This window comes from Mauremys mutica, chromosome 8 (assembly GCF_020497125.1).
Source record: "Mauremys mutica isolate MM-2020 ecotype Southern chromosome 8, ASM2049712v1, whole genome shotgun sequence".
Taxonomy (NCBI): domain Eukaryota; kingdom Metazoa; phylum Chordata; order Testudines; family Geoemydidae; genus Mauremys; species Mauremys mutica.
Genome location: NC_059079.1, coordinates 100,855,535 through 100,877,153, shown reverse-complemented (window position 1 = coordinate 100,877,153; position 21,619 = coordinate 100,855,535). Strand labels below are relative to the sequence as shown.

The window sequence follows — 21,619 nt, the reverse complement described above, 5'->3', positions numbered from 1 at the left end:
TCAACATTCAACATCTGTTGGGTAATAAACGGGGCTAAGGAGAGATCATCACCGAGGTTTTTTTGGTCTTCGTGCTACACATTTGTACTGAGTACTTCAGTGCACCTCTGGTAATTATTGTGTAGTTACAATACAATGACTTGATTATTTGGGTCCTGTGAATTATATAGGAAAACTAATTCAGGCAAGGGGAAGAAAAGAAGAGGCACCGTAGAAGTCGGAAGAAAAATCCAAAGAAACGGTCAAAAAAATTTACAAAACAAAAGTTTTTTTCTGTTTCTGTGATTTTAAAGAGGACGTGTTGTCTTTCTCCTTGGAGATGAATGTGTTTCTCAGGGAAAAATGATCTCAACAGAGTTCCTATAGGTCCTGTTATGGAGAGTCCATTGGAAGCACTAGAGAATCTCTGTTCAGGATCCAGGCCCTAGACAGGAGAATTGAAATCCCACCAAAGGAATAAAAAATAAAGCAGGGTATAGAAATAAGGGATAAGAAAATAACAATCTCAGAGCTATTCCTGTGCAAATGTAAAAAGCAAACAACAGAGAGGCTGAAAACCCAGACTGGAATTTATAACTCTATCTTTCCCCCACCCCTCATTTCTCTGTTTTGCTGATTTATTTCAAGATGATTCCCAAATCTGACATCTAGATTTAACATACAGCTCACCTTTCAGTCAGAGTGTGGAATTTTCCATTGTTGCCAGAGCACTGGGAGTGCAGATGGCTGTAACTCAGGGGGAATGCTGCTGCTCCTTAATGCAGCAGGGAAAAGAGGAACATGCAGCAGTATCCCCAAAGCAAAAATTACTTTTAGGAGGCTGAGCTCTGCTTGGTTTCTGCTTGACTAGTGCATAATAAACAGTCTAAGTTGCCTTGGAAAGGGTTCAGTAGTGATATTGAAGATGCAGACAAGCATCACTGCTTAGAGCTTATCTTATAAAATCAGCATCTTGAAAAATGCCATCAGTAGTAGCCCGAAGCCAAAATTTAGGTGGGACATATTCATTTTATTTTGGCTTAACACAGGGTGATTAATTAAGGACAATTCTGAAAGTGCTCCTCAATCTTCTGTATGGCTGCAAGGCTCTGTTCAGTTCTTCTCCAAATGGTGCATAGAATTGAGCGAGTTGGCTGTAACTTAATTTTACTCTGATGTAATGTTCCGTTTTCGAGAGTGGGGCAGACAGTGCCTTGAGTACCTCAGCAGTAGAAATGTCAAGTGACTGTAACTAACTGTATGGGATGCTGTAGACGATGATACGCACCCTGGTAGGTAAGGGTGAAAACCATCCATCCCATGGCTAAAACAGCATCAGCTGAGTTAAAAACCTAGTTTTCCAAACCTCTGAGGACAAGGATATATTCCCCCCTCAGGAAATATGGTACTGAAACCATGCTGTGGACTCCTCCTTCATGATTAGTACTAGCATCTTTTCACCCCTCAAGTGGGGAAGCGTCCCAGAGCCCACCCTCCAGCCTTGGCTCGAATGTCTACACTGAAATTTTAAAGCCCTGCAAGCCCGGGTCAGCTGACATGGGCCAACCATGAGTGTTTTATTGCAGGGTAAATATTAGAGGCCAGACAGAGATGAATCCCTTCAGAGTGGCTCAGAGATCAAAACCACGGTAATAGGAGAAAGGTTTGTGGGACAGTATTAACTGATCAGCCCTGCAGTTCCAGGCCAGACCACCAGCACCATTTAACAGCTAGATGCATGGCTCCTACCAATAAATTAACATTAGATTTTTGGCTCTTATGAGCCAGGACAAAAAAAAAAAAAAAGAAATAGCAAATTAGTTTAATGATTTCCCACTTTTTAAAAAGTGAGTAAATGATACAAGGCACAAGGATGGAAACCAAAAAGGGGCCCTAAGCATCATTTTTCAATCAAGCAGGTCTTCACACTGTGAATCAAATATTTCTTAAAATACCATTTATTTAAAAAGAAAAATATTTGAAGAAAAAAAGCAAAGTGCAGTTGGGGCCAAAGTTTGGAGCATGCCTTAAGTGGCATGATTACATTCTCAAAACGACACCCCAAATCTGCTCCTGGAGTGTAGCTCCGGCAGTGGAGCTGGATAACGTTTTTCAACCTGAACTTTTGAGAGAGGAAAAAATGCTGATTTGGTGACACCAACACGTTTTGTGAATTCTGTTTTGCCAAATTGTGTTGTGGGAGGGAGAGAAATTTGGGAAAGTCTAAACATTTTGTTTTAATATTTTTAATATATTTTAAAATTTTCAATTTTTTAATTTGCAATAACTTTTTGTTTTGAAATTTCCTTTCTTTTTATTTTAAAAGTTAAAATATTAAATAGTTAGGGCTGATGAAACATTTAGTTTGATCTGAAACCAATTCCTCCCTCTCTCCCTGCCCCCCAATATTTTGGAATTGCCAGCAAATCAAAGAATCCATTATTCATCTGCTTGTGACACCTGTCTGTCTGTCACCAAATCCCCTCTAAACTCAGCTCCTGCTTGTGCCCATAAATGGACGCCCAAGTTGCTTTGATACTAATTTTTTCTTATGACTTGCTCCCTCTACTTTCTCTGTATTAAATTCTCTATGCAGTGTAATTAAACTTTTCTTCGTCCAAAGAGTTGGAAGAGAGCCTATTTTTAAAGGGAGATTGTTGAAAACCTTTCTGGTGAGCAAGATTTACAGATGTATATAAAATATCACCAGCGCTAAACAGACATTAGATGTGACACAGGGTTAAACTGGTTTCTCAACACTGAATGTCCCAAGATAATTAGTTTTCATAGAATTATACAGGATATCCTTAGGGGATTTGGAATAGGTCCCACTGATGTTTCTTGTCAAGGTGGCTTTATTGCCACAAGCCAAAAGAAAACCCAGGTCACGTTATTCCAACATAACTTATCTATTCATGCTGACGAGATCTGACAATGTAGAATATGAGATGACATGCAGAGAATTTAAAAAAAAATCAATTTTGAAGTTTTAAAACATTTCATTATGGGGTAGTTTCATCCTTGTGAACAGCAAAAAGCTAGACAGCTTTAAAAGGGTGAATGTGTTTCATTGGACTGATGTGATTTCACACTATTAATATAAAAGGCTTTGCAAAAAATATTCCCTTTGCCATGCACAGACTATGCATGGAGTTGGTAAAGCAGCATATCTGTGTGAATAAACATCAGCTCTGTGGGATGGACTTTCCCATACAAATGCAGTCTTGGAGATGTAAATTGTGATTCAAGAGATACCAAGGAATGTTACTTGCTTTACTATGTACTAAAAGTTTGCTCACATTTCCCTAGATGGCTATAGGAAAACACCCACTTTGACTCTATGTGCAAGGCATGAATCCCCATGTATAATCAAAACTGGTTCTAAAGTCTGTGCCCTAGAAATATGGGCAGAGAATTAAAGGGAAAATTTGACTCCCTCCCTCAGGAGATGGTTCTGAAAGAGAATAACATCTGCTGATTGAATCTCCAAAAACCAATATCTGCAAAGGGTATGTCTACGCTACAATAAAAAACCTGAGGCTGGCCCATGACAGCTGACTTGGGCTCACAGGGCTTGGGCTAAGGGGCTTTTTAACTGCATTGTAGATGTTTGGGCTCATGCTGGAGCCTGGGCTCTAGGACCTTGTCAAGTGGGAGAGTGGCTGAGCTCAGGTTGTGGCCCAAGCTCAAATATCTACATTGTAGTTAAACAGCCCCTTAGCCTGAGACCCCTGAGCTTGAGTCACCTGGCACAGGCCAGCTGCAGGTGTCCAAGTGAAGTGTAGACATACCTTAAGAGTACTACAGTCAGCCTAGTTTCTGTAACAGCACTTTGATAACTTAGGACCAGACCCTCAAAGGTCTTTAGGTGCCCAACTCCCATTGAAAACCTTGGATCACAGACATCAATTCCAGACAGCTCTTCTCCAAGGGTATAGAGGGTATTCTTAAGATTGGAGCTGTATCAAAATATAATTATTGAGCAACCCACGAATATTGGGCCCAAAATTGCAGACCTTTTGTGGGATGAACTCCCAGGTGACAACTGCAGGATGCTGGTGTGTTTGTGTGTATTATCTGAGGAGCTTCAGCTCCTACGACTATATGTAAGACCCTCCTAGTGCACCATGGAAACCATTCTAGTTGGAAATAATATTTTCTGCATGTGATTTAAAAAGAAATCATTCGCCGTTTTATAATGCTGCGAACATTAGCATCCAAACTGGACCTTTCGTTTTCAGTTTGCACAAACCTCCTCACCTGAAGGTCCTATGTTTGTGGCAACACACATGGTTTCTGTGGAGATGATTGTGCCTTCAGATGATGACAAAACAGCAAAACCCAGGGGTAGGGAGGAGATCCTGTTTTCATGAGGAATAAGAGGTACCAGAATTATGACTTATAAATAGAACTATTTTTAAATGCAAGGTTTTACCTGATGAATCAGAGAGGTGTTTTAAGCTCCCACTCTTGTTTAACTTTTTGCATTCTTTACATTTTAGATAAAGAACTCTGTTTTGAAGCCTGGTGGTGCCATGTAATTGTCAATGGTTTTAACTTGAGCTAAGTTAAGCTAATTTCCCTCCTTAGGCTGGTTTGCTTTCTCTAGCAGAACAGTTCTGCATCCTATTGATCATGCAATTACATTTGCCTTGCAATTGATTTGCATTAATCCATCTCACTATCACTCTTCCCTCCTAGTTTCCTTATGGCCTTCTTGAAGTGACATGCTTATCTCAGAAATGAAATTAACTCATATAAACCCTTTTCCTTGATTCCATTCCTTCAAGTTGTTATACCGAGTGCTCAGACTGGGTGAGCACCAGTACCAGATGATGATGTGGAGAACTGCCTGTGTTTCACATACCGGGTTAATTTTATGTCTTTTGTGCTCTGTTCCATCTCGTTTAGCATGGCTGCATTTTGTTAAAGTGACAGTTAATTTAATGTTGATTGTTACATTATTGTATCACCTTTCTCCTTTCCCTATCAGTCATTTAATTTTAATCACTGGAGGAATATTAACTGTGATAAGAGGAATTCATGGTCCATTAATTTCTTTCTCTCAGGTAGATTGCAATTCCTAATAAGTATTATAAGTGGCACATGTAGCACTGCATAGAGTTAAGGTTGCTCAACACTTTTCATTATAAGACCCTGTTTTCAGTTGCTTATAACTTTGGTGAATTTTAAATGTCTAGGGTGAAATTTTCCATGTTGGGTGTTTTCCTCAGGCAGAATTGTTTTTGCAGAATTTCCACAAAAACTATTCAGCTATTTCTCTTTATGAGGTTAGGGGAAAATACTTTAAAGAGTTTAACATGGAAAAAAAACTGTTTAGTTGAGAAGCTCTAGTGCTTCCATGCCTTGGAGCAGGGATTTGGAATATGGCCAATGATTAGACCTTGTGTCAAGGATGTCCTTTTTTGCAACCCCTATGAAAATCTGCCCAAATTTAGCCAAGTTATGAGCCTCTAAAAATCTCAGTTCTCACATGCTCAGTATAGACTTAGTAGATCTTGACAGCTAAATTTACCAAAGATTGTCTGCACTGAGCATGCTCCAGCACCTCATATCTCCTGTGTGCTGACCAGACTAGGCCTGCATCATGCCCGCAGAGTGGTTGAACATGCTTCATCCTAGGGCTGTGCAGTTATTCCAGCTGGCAGCTGGGGACTGCTGTGGCCACTAGGCACAAGAACTGAGAGCAGGGGATGGTCTCTCCTGTGCTCTGAATGAGCCCCTACCCTAAGCTGATGCCCAGGCAGCCAGGAGAAGAAAAGAGGAAGCAGCCCGACTTGAATGTTGAATGTAGAAGGATTAGGTGCTGAGCCTGGTGTAGGGGGATGCTGAGACTGGGAAGTGGTGGTGGAACTAGAACTTGGACATGAAGGTGAACTGGGGAGCTAGGACTGGGACAAGGATAGGTTTGAGGGGCTGGAGCAGAAGGGGTCAGTCCTGTGGGGACAGGAGCAAATGAGTCTGTCACCATGAGAGTACACACTCCCCTCAGAATCTGGAATAGAATCCAGGATTTCTGAGTTTCACTGTTCCTCTGCTGTCAGCAATAACTGTGGAACCATTGTCAAAATGGGTGTCACGTTTCCTTCTGGTGGCTGGCCCACGCTGAGGACGACAACCCGCTAGTGCTATAGTTGCTTTGTTAACTCAAGTGGTGAGGTCTATGCAGTAGATCTAAAGCTTCTAACCCTGCTGGTGTCTCATGTAGGAAGGCTACATGCTTCCACACGGAATTTCCGGGTGGGTTTTCAATTTTTTTCTTAACAAATCTTCAAGCATATAAATTCCTTATTCCTGTTAGGGATTTGCCAGAGTGAGGGATGAGTAAAAACCCAGTAAGGATGTTAAGATTTGGACCATGCCCGGATGATCTCTGCAATCTAGTTTTGACAGGTACCGCTCACTCCTGTTTCTTTAAAATCATTCTAATTATAGTTAGGCTCTGAGATGGGCAGCTTAAATACACGCTCAGTAGAGGGTGCAGATGATGACTCACACACAGGCACAATTTAGTTCAGCAAGGAAGGATGACAATGAGATTTCCTCAAGAAGCGGGGCTCTCGCTTGGGGTGGCAAATAATTCTAGTAGTAGTAGAGCTAGAGGAGTAAGGCAAATACTGCTCTGAGTCATGCACAGGTCTCCTGTCAAAGCCACTGAGACTAACTGTCTGTAGGGATCTGAAAGCACAATCTGGCTTTCTCTACATTGATTTAGCTGTTTGATTATTATGGGTAATTTTCTTGTCTCCTAAGGAAAGTCAGAGTAAAAGTGTTTCAGGCAGGGAAACCACCTGCACAGATTACTATAGCCCAGGGGTCTTCACATAGGGTTGTAGGACCAATAGGTCTGTTTGTTTGCAAACCCACTGACAATATCTCTGCTACTTCGCAGCCAGATCACCCTCTCTCTGTGCTCCAACAGAGAGCTACCACAATGCTCTGCAGTGCTCAGTGGCCACAGAATCACCTAGCACAGTCTCCCTGTTTCCCAGCAATCTTCTTCCCATTCCCACATGCAGCATTTCCACTGTGGTTTAGGCATTTTCAGTAGCAACCCAGGGGAGCTGCAAGATTGGGACCTGAGGGCTCTGTGCAAGGCTCTAACAACAATGAGCATCCCCCTCATTATTCAGTTCTGTTGCTTTTTATATTCTCCGATGAATTGTGTGTCTGAAAGAAAATGCACAGTTCAGGCACCGTAGTTTAATGAATAATGATATTTTCCCTTTCCTTTCTAATACATCAAATAGATTTCCCAGCGTTCACAATTGTGATCCTAAAGCAGGAATAATAATTTTAACAAAACCAAACCAAAATCAAACCAACAAAAAAGGGGGCTGTACTCCATAGTAAAGGGAACTCTAAAGCCATCAGCAAAATCCATAGTTTGCTTAGCCAACCTGTCCGCCAGAATAAGTGCAATAGCTGAAAAAACGAACAAACAAACAGAAAATGAATTACACTCTTTATTCCAGTGTCCTCACTGCCTCTGTCCAAAACAACTAGGATAAAGAAAACATTTCTCTTTTGAATTAATGCTAGTTAGATTGGATTTGTCCTGGGAAGATAGAGAATTGACCACTTTAAGCAAAATATTACATTGCTCATTATCTGGGGTGGCAAGAACCCTAGTGGGTCTTGGTCAAACATTATTACTTTACCCTTGAGAGATATTTGATTGCACTGATTGGAAGTGTATTCTATGTTTTTATATCTGATGTGATTTTGTTTGATAGTTATCTGTAGAATTCAACTTGACTCAGTGTATTTAGTTCGCCTCAGTTTATTTCTAGGCCATTTTGCTCACACAAAAGTATCCCAGGACAATTTGTATGGCCCAAATCTGCTCTTACTAAATTCAGGGGGGAAATACCATGGGAAGGGGCCCACAGCCAACTAACTTGCATATAAACACAAGTCAGTTACTGAGGTTATGCTATGACATGAAGGTATTATCTGTGCTCCACAGACAAAGAGGAAGCATGGGGAAACAGAGAGGCTCAAGGTAGTAGGATTTAACTATTTGGGTAGAGAGAGTTGTAAATTATAGGCTAAGAGTGAGGGAAGGGATTTTATGAAAGCCAAGGAATGGATTTATGGAATAGGGGCTGTTATGTGCACAGCATAGGTTAAAAAAAAATCTACCAGCAGCCACTGGGGTTGGGGAAGAAAGGAATGCAATCTGAGAAAGTCTGAGGCATATAGAGAACAGGCAGACGAATAGAAAGGAAAAGAATAGTAAGAAATAAGGTGAGAAATAGGGAGATGAATATTAATAGGATGTTGAAAGCTAGGAGAATGTAAACTCTTAGGTATTTTGCTATTATCATTCTTATCCAAAAAGTATCTAGAGCCCTGTGGACAGTTTATAAATAATGGGGTTGGTTGTGGGGCTTGGGAGTGGCTTTGTAATGTACCATTTTGTCAAGTGAATAGACAATGAGTGAAGACTTCTGAGGCTGGCACCAAAAGTTCCCAGCTACAGGGGAGAAAAGTGGAGCTTGAAGAGTAGAGCCTTAGGAGAAACTAGAATTGTTTGGAATTAACAGATGTTTTGTCCAACAAGACTCTAAGCTAATATCTGGTGGTGCTGATGATTTGATGGCAAAAGCAGGCAGAGGAAGAGGCATTAAAAATACACGTATATATCCTAATTGAGCATCTGAGGGGAAATAACTTGTCAAATATCAGCTGAAGTAGGATAAGAGCTGCAAGGTAACTGTTCATTGCAGAACAGCCTCTGGGTGTGCTAAGCATAAGATTACACAAGATTTAGTAATAAAGTTAAATGACTTTCATTACTCGTCTGAGACTAATAGACAAACTGGTATGACTCTCGTTTGCCTAGGCAGAAGAGATTAAACTTAGTTTAACTATCCACATGCACCATGGTCACTGTTATTCATGGATTATGTTCATATGTTTTATTTTACAACAGAATTCCCTTGGGTGCATTTTACATCCTCATTAACGCCATCAAAATTAATCAGAATTAACATTAATAAAGTATATGTCAAAATGATGAATAATGTGATGCTTGTAACACTTTGCTGTAATTATATTTTTGGACATATATTATGACCACAGTAGATACAGTGGCTATTTTTTCCCCTGTAGTTGCAGTGAGCTAGGGCCATGTGACCGGAGGACTAGGCATTGAATGAGGAACTAGGAAATCAGTAATTAGTCCCAGCTCTACCACTAGCTCACTATGTGCCCTTGGGAAACTTATTTAGAGCTACATTTTTAAAAGAAGCCACTGATTTTTTTTATTGCCTTATATTATGGGTGCCTGATTCTTGGAGGAGCTAAACTGCTGACTTCAACTGGAGTTGTGGATGCTCAGCATCCCCGAAAATCAGGTCCTAAGGAATCTCAATCTGGACTATCACAAAAGGAAACACCCCGAATTAGTGGACACTCCAGAAATGTTGGCCTTAACCTCTGTCTCATTTTTCACCTCTTTAAAATGGAGATAATTGGTCACATTTTGGACTGGCATAACACCATGTCTTTGAGTTCAAGCCCTCTGCATCCTGGGTGAATTTCACCCTTAAAAGCCTGAGTGTATCTCTTAGTGTCACAAATGAAAAATATATCTAAAAATAGCTACTTGAAAATTGTCATGCCAATATGTCAAAGTGGAGATTTGCCATCCGGTGCCCCCAAGTAAGAGAAATATGATAAAAGACACACTTGTAGAAGTTGCTCTGGGTAGAAGCTAGTCAGCTCCCCTATATTTAATATGGTAGGTTTAATCCAAACGAGTCTTGTAAAAAAAATGTCCTGATCCCTGAATATTAATGCAAACAAAGTCCCAAAAGGTAGGAAGAGCATTGTGTACAACAGCCAAATTGGTCATTTCAGCCTTCCTTGAAGCAATGACTCGTATGGAAAGCTGGTACTTTCCATACGAATCATCAGAATGAAGCAAAATAGTCAATTTACAGGACAGAGGTGATGATGATAACCAATCTGTGCCTTAAAGTAGGAGTCCAAGGAGAAATAGAGAAACCTTTTGTGTCCAGCTCCATTTTATACACCTGTTTAACATTCCACATGTACTCTGAGCTCTCCTTTATTGCTACAGATGGGATTGTCCTTGATCAAAGAACTCAACTTAGTGCAGGAAATAGTGAAAGTCTCACTTTCCTCAAAATCATTCTGGAAATCTTCCCAGACGATGCGTCTGCATCTCTAATGCATCTGCTCAGGGGATGAGCTGAAAGAATGAGTGAACAAATTTGAAATTGGAATAAACAGTGAGCATAAATATTACTGTTGGCTTGGTGTACAAACAGCGGCTGAAGGCTCTAGTGTGTATTTTAATCTTAACTCTGAGCAGTAATTGATCACACATGATGTGCGCCTCTTAATGCTACATTAGGGCCAATCCTACCTTTTGATGACTTCTTTTAGTACCCAGCAGTTACCTTATGATCCCTGTGGTATTGCGGAACATAACAATTAAATTCAATGGGAAAGTTCAGCTCTTCCATAGCATTTCACTTTCTCCTTTGTCCTGTGTGATATCAAGGGGCTGATTTTCAGAGATTTCTGAGGATCTGATGTCAATTGGAGGTCTGAATTTTCAAGCAATACCTCTGAAGATGAGGCCCACAAAGTAAAATTACTTAGGTGAGTAAGGCAGGTAGGATTTGGCACACTCTGGCTGAAAGTAAGATATGCTTTAAAATGTACCATTTGTTTCTTTTAAATCTCTTCCTTCCCCAACCCCATCTCTTCTACCTTCTTTCCATTTCCTCAAGCTTAACCTATCATTATTGGTGAGTCAATTCATTTTGGATTCCTCCAGCCCAATTTATTAACAAGTAATCAGACCAGGTTGTCTGCTATAAATAGCTGTTTTTAATGTCCACAATAAAAGGTAATATAATAAATATTTAACCCTGTTTATCTTGTAGCAGGGTGGTCATCCCGCTCTGGCCCTGAAGGGGTTAAAACAGCCCTGGGAAAGGGCTGCCCCAGGGAGACAATAGGGAAGGCTGGTTGGAAAGGCAGCCACAGCTGGGGCCATGCCCAATTAGGAGACAGCTGCCCCTATAAAAGGGCTGTGAGCCAGGAGCTGGGGCACTCTCTCTCCAGCCTTGGCGGGAGAAGGACGGGCTGTCTGGGAGCTCAGGGTACAGGGAGGAGGTAGGAGGTGCTGGGGAGCTCCAGCCTGGTAAATCTGCAGGCCTTGCTAAAAGGGCCAAAACAGGTACTGGGGTTGCAAAGGCAGCTGGTCTAACCTCCTTGCCAGTGACGAGTGGCCATTACAGACTGCCCCAGAGAATGGGGGCAAGATGGTGACTGGCAGTAGCCACTGAGGCAAGGTGGGTGAGAGGGTTGGGGGTTCCCCTGGGAGGGGAGACCCAGAGCGTGATGGGGTATTGCTGCGGTAGAACCCTGAGGTAAAGGGCACCTGGGTCCAGGAGGGACACGGGGGCCTGAGGCAGGTGAGACACTGGACAATAGGAGGCGCTCTGTATGCTGGAGAGCTAATTCCCAGGATAACCAGCAGGAGGTGCTGCACCGGTGAGTCTCCCATGAATACAATCTTCAAAGCACTTTTCAAATATTAACTAACTAACCCTCACCACACCCCAGAATGGTAGGGGAATGTATTATTCCTTTTTGCACAGATGGAGAAACTGAGGCACCTGTTAGGGTAAAATTTTCAAAGTGACTTAGGAAGCTACATTCTATTTTCAAAAGTGCTTACATCTCTTAGGAGCCTTGGTGTCAATGGAACTTAAGCTCTTAACTGACTTAGGCATGTTTGAAACATTTACCCTAAATGTATGTCTATACGGCATTCGGGAAGTGTGACTGTAGCACATGTGGGCGTATCTGAGCTAGCTTTGATTGAGTTAGGCCACTAAAAATAACGGTGTAGCCACACCAACATGAGCTAGTGGCCTGAATACACATCTAGGGTCCTGGGCAGGATTGTATTTGGGTGGCTAGTCTGTGCTGCTGCAGCTACCCGGCTATTTTTAGCAAGCAACCAAACCTATGCCTGCACATGCTGGCAATCGCACTTCCGATTGCAGGATAGACATACCCGATGTGGCTAGCCCAAGGCTGCAGAGAGAGTTAGTGCTGGAGCGGTGATTAGCACTCTGAAAGTCCTGTCTCCCAGTTCTGTGTTTAAGCCATGCCTCTCATTGGTAGGAAATATTGTAAGTATTGCTGCTGAGGTTCTGTATGTCCCTACTGGGTCGCTTTGTTTCATTGTCTTATCCTCCCATCGCAACTTTGTATTTCCTCTAGCATTAGGTCTTCAATATTTCTTTTTCTTCTCCCTGCAATACAGACAGGCAGCAGATATATCCATCTAGCACTCATCTGAAAATCAGGCAGTCTCAGCCATTGGTTTTTTGGGGGGGGATGGGTTTGGATCTATTTTCCACCAAGCTTCGTATTACAGAAGCCGCTTTGAATAAAATATACTTTGAGTAGCAAATACATGAAATATAGACTGCAAATTCCTTTGACTGTTAGTGGGATATAATTGGATTTATTTTTAAACAAGTGCTGAGTCCTGGCAGCCTATTACTCACTGCTGATTCCCACCAGCGCTCACGGTTTCATTTGTTTTTGCAATATCAACATTAAGAAAATACATTTTAAAAGAAATTGGCATCACATGAGGTGTTCCAAGACATTTAAAAGGTCCTCACTGTTATTGTTTTGGTGGTCTCTCATGGTTTCCGCCCATAACCTTTGAGTAAACCTAAGTTTTGACATTTAAAGTCAAAGCTGTAAGACTTGCAGCCAGTGACTTCCAGCTGAGATGAATTTAGCACAGCTTCTGCGAACTCAGGCAAGAGAAGGTTCCTTTCTGTTCAGCCTGGTAAAGCAGCTGCTTTTGGCCTCTTGGGGGGTATATGCTACACACAAAGCCTGGGTCTGTGGGACCTGAACTTGTGCACTGTGCTTCTGAGACTGTCCTTGAGCATCCACACTGCATTGCGTACCTGGGTTTACAGCTGCTGAACCTGGGTCTCACAGCAGTGCTAACATGTCCATACTGCACTACTCAGTCCTTCTGACCTGGATCTCTGGCTTGATGTGAGTCCGCACTGCAGAATGACAGGGATTTGATGCGAGTCACAGTGGGACACATGTCAAAGTGGCCTGACCAGCAGGGCCCCTGAGTCAGATTGATTTGTGTGTACAGAAGGGGGGCTTGCACTCAAACCTGAGTCAGATCCATAGTCCCAGAAGTAGCAATATATAGGATGAGTAGGGGGGAGAAGGAGGCAGACTCCTCCAGCTATATCTACTCTAGTATCTAGTCACCAACTGACAGATCCATCAGTGAACACCAACTGGCTCCTATATTTAGCTCCCAAAGACGTACGTGTGTGTGTGTGTGGTAAAGAACCTTTCCCACAGATCCTACCAGCATGATCACAGAGTATGCCTTGTGGTTTAGCAGGTAGATTTATTGCCTATAGTCCATGAAAATTCAGATACATGTCTTGCCTCCAGATGTGCCACTGCCTTAACAAATCTGATAGTTTCTTCAGTCTACTCATAAATCTAAAGAACAGGGAGAAACCAATGCTATGGTCACTTCTTCTGGTGAACACTGGCTGTCCTGAGTTTGGGGGCAGAGTGCATGAAGCATTGGAGCAATGCTAGGGAAGTTGAGCAAAGTATTTCTGTGAGATGGGGTGAAAATTAGGGGTGGGGCTCATTGTGGGCTCAAAGGTGTCTGCTCACAGGATTGGGGCCGTTTACTTATTACGGAAGTTTTCCTGAATAAGGATGGACTGAAAATATAAGGCCAGATAGAGCCTCTAAATTGGTATAACCATGTAGGTGCCAGGAAACATGGCTTAATGCTCCTTTTACAGCTAAGTTTGCTATAAACTAGCAAATATGTGGACTCTCTATTATAGGAATGGTTGATTTAATGTGAATGTTTTACTGCAGCTTACACATTCACCAGAAGCAAACACATCAAAGTATACTTGATGTGCTATGGAATATACAGTCATAAAAGGGAAAGATATTAAATCCAAAAGAGAAAGGAACAAGGTAAAATCCATATTTACAGTTTGACTTTCAAGAATTGTATGGCGAGAAATCCAAGGCCGTTACTACTTGTATCACAGTTTGTCATATGGATAATAAAAATGATGTATTTTAGACACAATGCACTGGTTCCATATTCCTTTGCCCTCTCCTTTTTGCATACTAATCTTCAGTCACACAGCTTTTTTTGCAAACGTAGCTGATGCTGTGGGCTTCAATATAACCATGGAGGCAAATTAGCACTGCAGCAGGCATGCCCTCTTCTTCTGTGTGAGAACCAGGTTCCCTAATGGTATTAAGCGGCTGTTTGAATTAGGGGAAGTTTAATCTCACTTTCACAATATGGTGTCTGTGTGTATGTGTACAGTAAGTAAAGCATATGGTGTGGCCATTCACTATTCCATTACCCAATTTCTGACCTTAAGTAGCTGACCGTCAGAAACCACTGCCACCAAGCATCTCGTGAGAAAGTTTTGAGCTACTGCACTTGCCGCACTCTGCCATAGTGATGAGCTTTTTGTTTGAAATTACATGCGATGGTCAATAGACTGATGGAAAGAAGCTGTGCTGAATTGCAGCGTTGGAAACAAGCAAGAATCTTGTATCTTCCCCTCTATCTCACTGATAATATCAAGTTTTAAATTGTTCCTATTTTTCTTGACCTCATAATTTATAAATCCATGGCTAGATTGCTCCTCACCCTGTTGCTGGCACGGAGATATAAGGGGGAGTATGACTCATCCTTCACACCTCTGCAGGAGCAACCTAGCCTTTGGGTCCAGGTTCACAAGGGTAAGCAGGGTCTTTGCTGGGAGAGAGGAATGGGTGTGGGGCCTGTCTGCTATGGGCTGCTCTACGGGAGACAGAACTGCCTGGAATCTCTGTGTGTAGCAGGCCCACCCTTGACATGCCCCTCCTCTGCCTGGCACATGCCGCTTGCCAGGGAGCCCTTCGGAGGGCAGTCTAATGGCTGCCTTCACAGCAGTGGCACCAGAGGAACCCTCTCCTGACTGATTACGGGGGATTTTAGTGCCGCCTTATGTCATTCTGGCCCTTTTACTTGTTGTAAAGGGGTCAGAGCGAGGGCGAGGAGCTCACCAGTTCCCCAGTGTGGTGTTCAACTGCTTTAGCTACTGGCTCGTAATTGCTCGTCTTGCAATACCCTGTGTTCTGACTGTCAGATTTAAGGGTAACTGCACTTGTGTTCTCCCCTCCCCGTGATCCAGTAAGGGACCCACTCTAGGCCTCTGGCTTCCCAGTCGTTGCCTCTCTTGGATGGAGACCTACGTGTCTCTCCTTCCTGATAGGAGTAATTTCCAGGCTGCACAGTTTCCTGCCTGGAGATATTGTGATATTTCCAGCAGGCCAGACAGCCAAAATGCTCAGCATCTGCACTTGGCTTTCTCTCCAGAGTCTCTAAACATCGTGTCTGCAGTTATATACACAACCATTTCTAAGCAAGCACATTCATACATATGGTGAATGCATTTCAGAGAAAACATACTAAAAACAATACAAGAATCTACATGCCTGCTAAAAAGCTTGCCAACAAGGGCTGTGGTAAGTGATCAGTCCTTCAGACCCTGCAAAGGAGTTTTTCTGTGGGTATAAGTTCATGACAGCTTCTGCTCGGAACAAGCACAGCCATGAAAAGTTGTGTTATAGCATGAGGCTTTGATCTTGTCCTCATGTATCAGGTGATCAGCATATAATGGTTCTTTCCTCAGGTTGTGCCTTCAAAAGGTTGGGTCTGGACATGGGTATTTCCAGTCACCTTCCCCCATGTTTTTCGTAGGAAACCCACTTAACTTTATTTGTTCCCAAAGTTCCTTCTTCTCTGGCACATTTGTTTAAAAGGGCACATGTTTGGCCTTTGAAGCTCCTAACACTTCCCAGGGTTTACCTTAGCTGCATCTTCCCCCATAGAGAAGTTACAGACAATCCCACAACAGTACGTTGACTTTGCACATAATACAATGGATTCCAAGTTTAATAAGGTTTTTCAAGGATATTACTGGAAACTCCCATATCTGTCACACCAGCTTCCTCCTCAAATAAGGCAGAGGCCCTATAGACAACTGCTTCGTTCACTACACAGAGTGACTCATTCACAGAACACCATTTATTCTGTGCACTGAATGAGGCAGAGGTACTTTGGAAAAATGGTATGTGATTAAATGGATGAATTAAAGACCGCATCATAATACAGCTGCACAAGGGGCCAAATTAAGGTTGCACCGTCAACTGTAATTCAGGCTTTTCCTAATTAAGCATGTGATTTTTTGCATCCGCCTTCTTTTAGTGTAGGTATTTTTTTTTTATTGAATTTCTAAGTGCTTTTTTAAAAGCAATGGAATCACCGGTGGTCAAGATCAGACCAAATGGAGCTCTGTGTGTGTTTGGGGAGGTATAATTAAACATGTTTAGTTTCATGATTTATCAGGAGTGCACTTTTCTGTATGTAGGGATGATGCAAGCCTCAGAGCTAAAAGGCAGAGGGGGAAGGAATTCTCTGCTCCCTCCTAAGGGGAAAAGCCATCCCTGGCCAGCCTCATAACATGAATTATAATGTAGCTTACCCCTTGTTCCACATTCTGTCTGTTGTTGCTTTAGCTGAGATTTGCCTTTGTGCTGACTATATAAATGATTAAGTCTTTTGTCAGGGATATGTTTAGTAAAAGTCATGGACCAGTCAAGCGCAATAAACAAAAATTCACGGAAGCCTGCGACCTGTCCCTGACTTTCACTAAACATATCCCTGACAAAATGGGGTGGTGGGTTCAGCACCCACTGCTGCTGGGTCTCCGGGTCTCCCACCAATATGGTGAGTGGGAACTCTGGGGTCCCCATGGGGGCTGGGCTGCTGTGGGGTCCCCTCGCAGTCTGGGCCAGCTGGGCACTTGGGAGTCCCCCACCACCTGCAGCAGCTGGGCAGCTGAAGGGTCCCACCACGAGGGTGGGAGCTGCAGGGGATGGGGTTGGTTGGGAGCTCCAACCCAGGGCAGAAAATGTCATGGAGGTAAATGGAAGTCACAGATTCCGTGACTTCTGTGACCTTCATGACATAATCATAATGATAATACATTGTTACTGACTATACTCCTGAAAGGACATTAGAATTTTGCAAGATTAGGTCCACTCCGATTTTACAGGCAGTGGGTTCAAGTTTGGGAATGGGATTCAAGTTCAACAGGAAAGGGTAGAGGGCTCTGTTCTAGACAGCAGAAGCATGGTCCCAGGTAGCATGGACTTTCCTAGAAGTCCTAGTTTGCTTTAGATTCCTCACCTGTAGATTCTGAACCCTGTGTGGAGTGATTGATTGCCGTGAGACCAGGCTGGCAACGGCAGCATGGATCTGATATGGCAAAAGTGAACCTGGTAAATGCACATCAGAGTAGAACCTGGGGGTGTGGCCTTCGCTGGCCTGGAACAGACTGTCTGAGGAGAGCCATCTCCTGACATTCCTCCAATTACCACAAATTTGACCTGTGATTGTTTCACCAAATTCTAGACCTCAGCAAGGCAGATGATTATATTGAAGCTGTAGGGTTTCCCCTACTCCTGATACATTGAGAGGGTTTTGCTCATTTTATTGGATGTAAATAGATATGTGGTTATGTGGGGCTTTTGTTTCCATGTTCTCAAGGACTCCTGAGTATTTGTGCCCCGGGAAGAACCACCTGAAAAGTCGACCATGGAGGCTAGCTTTTAATTTCCAGAAGTCAGAGTGTTGCTTTAGGTGGGGACTTGAGCCATAATTCCTTTTATTTTCAAAAAGGACCCCTAGGCATACTGAACCTGGCCTTTGTTGCTGCCATTGGTTGCAGTGAGAAGGGTAACACAAACATTAAGTAGGCCTCACTGTGGGGTAGGTAACTGGTGTCCCCATTTTACAGATTCAGAAACTGAGTGAGCTCAATGAAGCATTAAAGCCAACATTTGCAAACTTGAGTATTTAAGTTCATAATCAACTACATGACTTGAGTTTTCAAAGGTGCTGAACATCTCCAGTTCCTATTGTCTTGACTTGATCTGTTGGATCAGTGGTAATGATTGCAACAGAACCCTGGTGTCCTGGTTCTTGCTTCTGTACTCTAATCACTGGACAGACTCCATCCCAGCAACCTGTTCAATATTTTTAAATGCACATCTAATTTACCTTGCTGATTGTTACCCATAACTGGGGTTGAAAAATAACACATTCAGTGAATTTCTGGTTTTGATATGTTATTAGATAGAAAATGATTTTTCTCTCATTTATTCAATAATCACAATTATCTGATGACATTCATAAATTTTATTTACTCTGCATTTGTATTTATTTATTACAAAGCATTCTTTGTGAATCCTTTATAGACAATTTGTCTGGTAATAGAGGTGAATCTTGTGTATGACTAATTTGTAACGCGGTAGTAAATAGTTGTCCGGCTTTTATGGGTCTAGTATTTTTCTCCATTTGAAAAGGGTTTGGCCCCCAAAGATTAAATATATTTTGAGAGACTAAGTTCTTTTTTATCTCTAATGTTGAAAAAATGTACCTAGCCCTCAGCAACCCTCATTGCAGCTCCAGGTTAGTGTAGCAAAGTCAAAGTATGCCTGTGAGGCTCAACCCAGAAAATCCTAAATATTCCCAATTGAGTTAATAGAGACAATGATAAGGTAAAACCTTCAAAAGTATTTCAGTGACTTTGGAACCTAAAGTCACTTTCAAATTGACTCAACCCTAATCCCATCTCAAGGATACCTGCAGGCCCCAGCATAAGGTTACAGGGCAGCCTAAATTCTAAACCTAGCTGGCCCACTAAGAACCACCAACTGGTCCAATAGAAGTCATACACCCACCCTATCTGTCAACCCCAGCCCTAACCCTAGTCTGTAGAGTCTTGCCAGCCCAAAGCGTTACCCTAGCTTAGGGCCATGACCAGGAAGCCCCTACAGCTCAAACATGAACCTGAGTCTATGAATTCCTGCTGGCCCCAGCACTAACTCTAGCCCAGGGAGACAAGTCTGCTCCAACCCTAACTCTAGCCCCAGGACCCCGCCAACCTCAACCCTAACTTTAGCCGAGGGCTGCCTGCTAGCCCTGTCTAGTCCAGATCCAAGTGCCAACCCCAGTCCTGACCCTAGCTAGGGGAGTCCGTCTGGCCTTAACCATAATGCAAGCCCAGAAAGCTCATCCAGCTCTTTCTTTAAACTCTAGCTGGGAGAAACCTGCCAACCTCAACACGAAGTCTAGCTTGGGGAGCCTCCCAGCCCCAACACTAACCATGTCCTACAGACCCCCACCAGTCCCAAGTCTGACCCCAGCCTTGGGACTTCTACTGGTCCCAACCTTAACCCTATCCAGGGAGCCATCTCAGCCACACCCCTAACAATATCCTAGGAAATTGCACCGGCTCCAAGCCTAACTCTAGCTCAGGAACCTCTGTTGGCTTCAAATTAACCCTAACCCTAGACTGTGGGGGATCACTATCAGCCCCAACCCTGGGCCAGAGAGCATCACTGGCCTGAACCCTAACTCTAACCATAGCCTGGGGTGCCTTATTGGTCCAATCCCTAGCCTGAAGATGCCTACTAGCCTGGAACCCTAACCCTAGCTCTTGAGACTTCTTTTGGCCCCAGCCCTAGACCAGGGAGCCCCACTGACTCAAACCTTACTACTGGAGACTTCCACTAACCCAGGCCCCAACCCTAAGCCTGGGGATGTCTCCTGGCCTGGACTCTAATTCGATTGCGGTGTCCTCTCCCAGACCAGCCCTACATCCTTGCTCCAAGAGCCCTACTGCCCCAACCTTACTACCGGAGACCTCTATTGACCCCAGCCCTCACCCTGGCTTCACGAGTCCTACAGACCTTGACCTTACTCCTGGTGACCCTTATTGGCCAAAACCCTAATGCTAGCCTGGGGATTCTTACTGCCTAGACCATAGCCTGTGCCCAGGGATCCCTTCCTACTCAGATGCTTACTCTAGCCTGAACACCTGTACTAGCCTTGTGCTTGTCTTTAGCCAAAGTCTCACTGAAGCCCTGTGCCACCTAGTGGGCTGGTCCAGCTCATCACCATTTATCCTCCCTCTCCCTGCCTGGCCCAAACATTATCATTAGCTCTTGCTTCACTTTCACATGCACAACCCAATGTCTTAAAATGTAATTGGAGACTTCCTGCTCAACTGGAAATGAAGCCATCTTTATCAAGTTATCTAAATATTGATTTGGGAGACTAAATTTGAGACCCAGGTTTAATTTTGTTTTGTTTTTAATTGTAAATATCCAGATTTGTAGCAAGCCCTTCAGTTTCGCTTCTGCTTCATATTTAACATGGGAAGGGACGTAGGTGTGGCTGAAATCCTGTTAGAACAGCAGTGTATGTGAGGTTTTGGTGCAAGATGGTGGATACTTTGTGAGATCAATTGTTCTCATAAGATTTCCACTAACTGGGGCAAAATCTCACAAGAACTGCTCAATATCTCCCTATATTTGGATCTAAACTAGTCCCATAACCCATTGCTGTTGACTGTATCTGAACCTCATCACATTCCAAATCCATCTCTGATAGCATTACAAAATGCGACTAGTGCTCCGTACTGCTTCAACCTGCTCAGCGGGAGTTTCCTACACTGTGTGTAGGAAGTGTCACCTAAGGTATGTGAATGTGCTGTTAATTTCATCAAGGCTGTGGGAGGAGGGAAGCTGTGCTTCTGGCCAGAGTAAATAATGATAATACCTAGCTTTTATATAGCACTTTTCACCAGTAGATCTCAAAGCACTTTACACAGGAGTTTGGTGTCATTAGCCCCATTTTTACAGATGGGGAAATCTGAGATATGGAGAAGTGAAATGACTTCTCCCAGGTCAAAGGCAGGAATAGAACCCACATCTCCTGAGTCCTAGTTATGTTTCTATCCACTAGGCCACACATCCTTTGTAGGAGACAGTTTCCTCTCTCAGGAAATACTACTAGTTTGGCGCTCTCATGCTCACAGCTTGCTTTTTACCTTGTATATGCGTTTCTTGCAGAAAACACGATGGAAGCACTCCTAGTGTCATTATGCTAGAAATACCTTTTCTCTGTCTACCCTTTGACTTTAAGTCAAAAATACATACTTCTTAAAGCAAAGAACAGGTATGGCCACATTGCTTCGTACATGGCAGACACTAATGCCATATTTCTAGCAAGACAGACACAAATAATTGCAATAATGTTCTCCTAATCAATGTGCCACAACCACTAACCTTGTCTAATTTTGCCAACATTGCCTGGAGAGGTACATCTTGCATCATGAAGTTTCTTTTTTGGGACAGTGTGATGAGAGAGCAGGTGATATGGACACTGGCATGTTAATTAGTTATTTACTGTAATGAATTTCATCTGCATCCAGCTTGCTCTTTTGATGTGATTTTTACATTTTATTTTTGGCTTATTTCATTTATATTTGCACGTCACCTCTTCTGCTCCCTTCTCATTTTTGTGCATGCATTTCCTCTGGGAGTGTTTCTTGCAGCTGCAGCTATAGCTGTAGCTGTGAATGAAGACCAGATTGAATGTGGCTACTTTCCTGTGTCCGCAGCT

The 21,619-nt window shown here is 43.0% G+C and overlaps 1 protein-coding gene across 1 annotated transcript in view; it reads left to right on the top strand.

The window, feature by feature from the left end:
- Positions 1-21,619, top strand: part of TRPC7 (transient receptor potential cation channel subfamily C member 7) — a 364,174-nt gene that overhangs the window by 121,883 nt on the left and 220,672 nt on the right. The gene's annotated exons all lie outside the window — the stretch shown is intronic.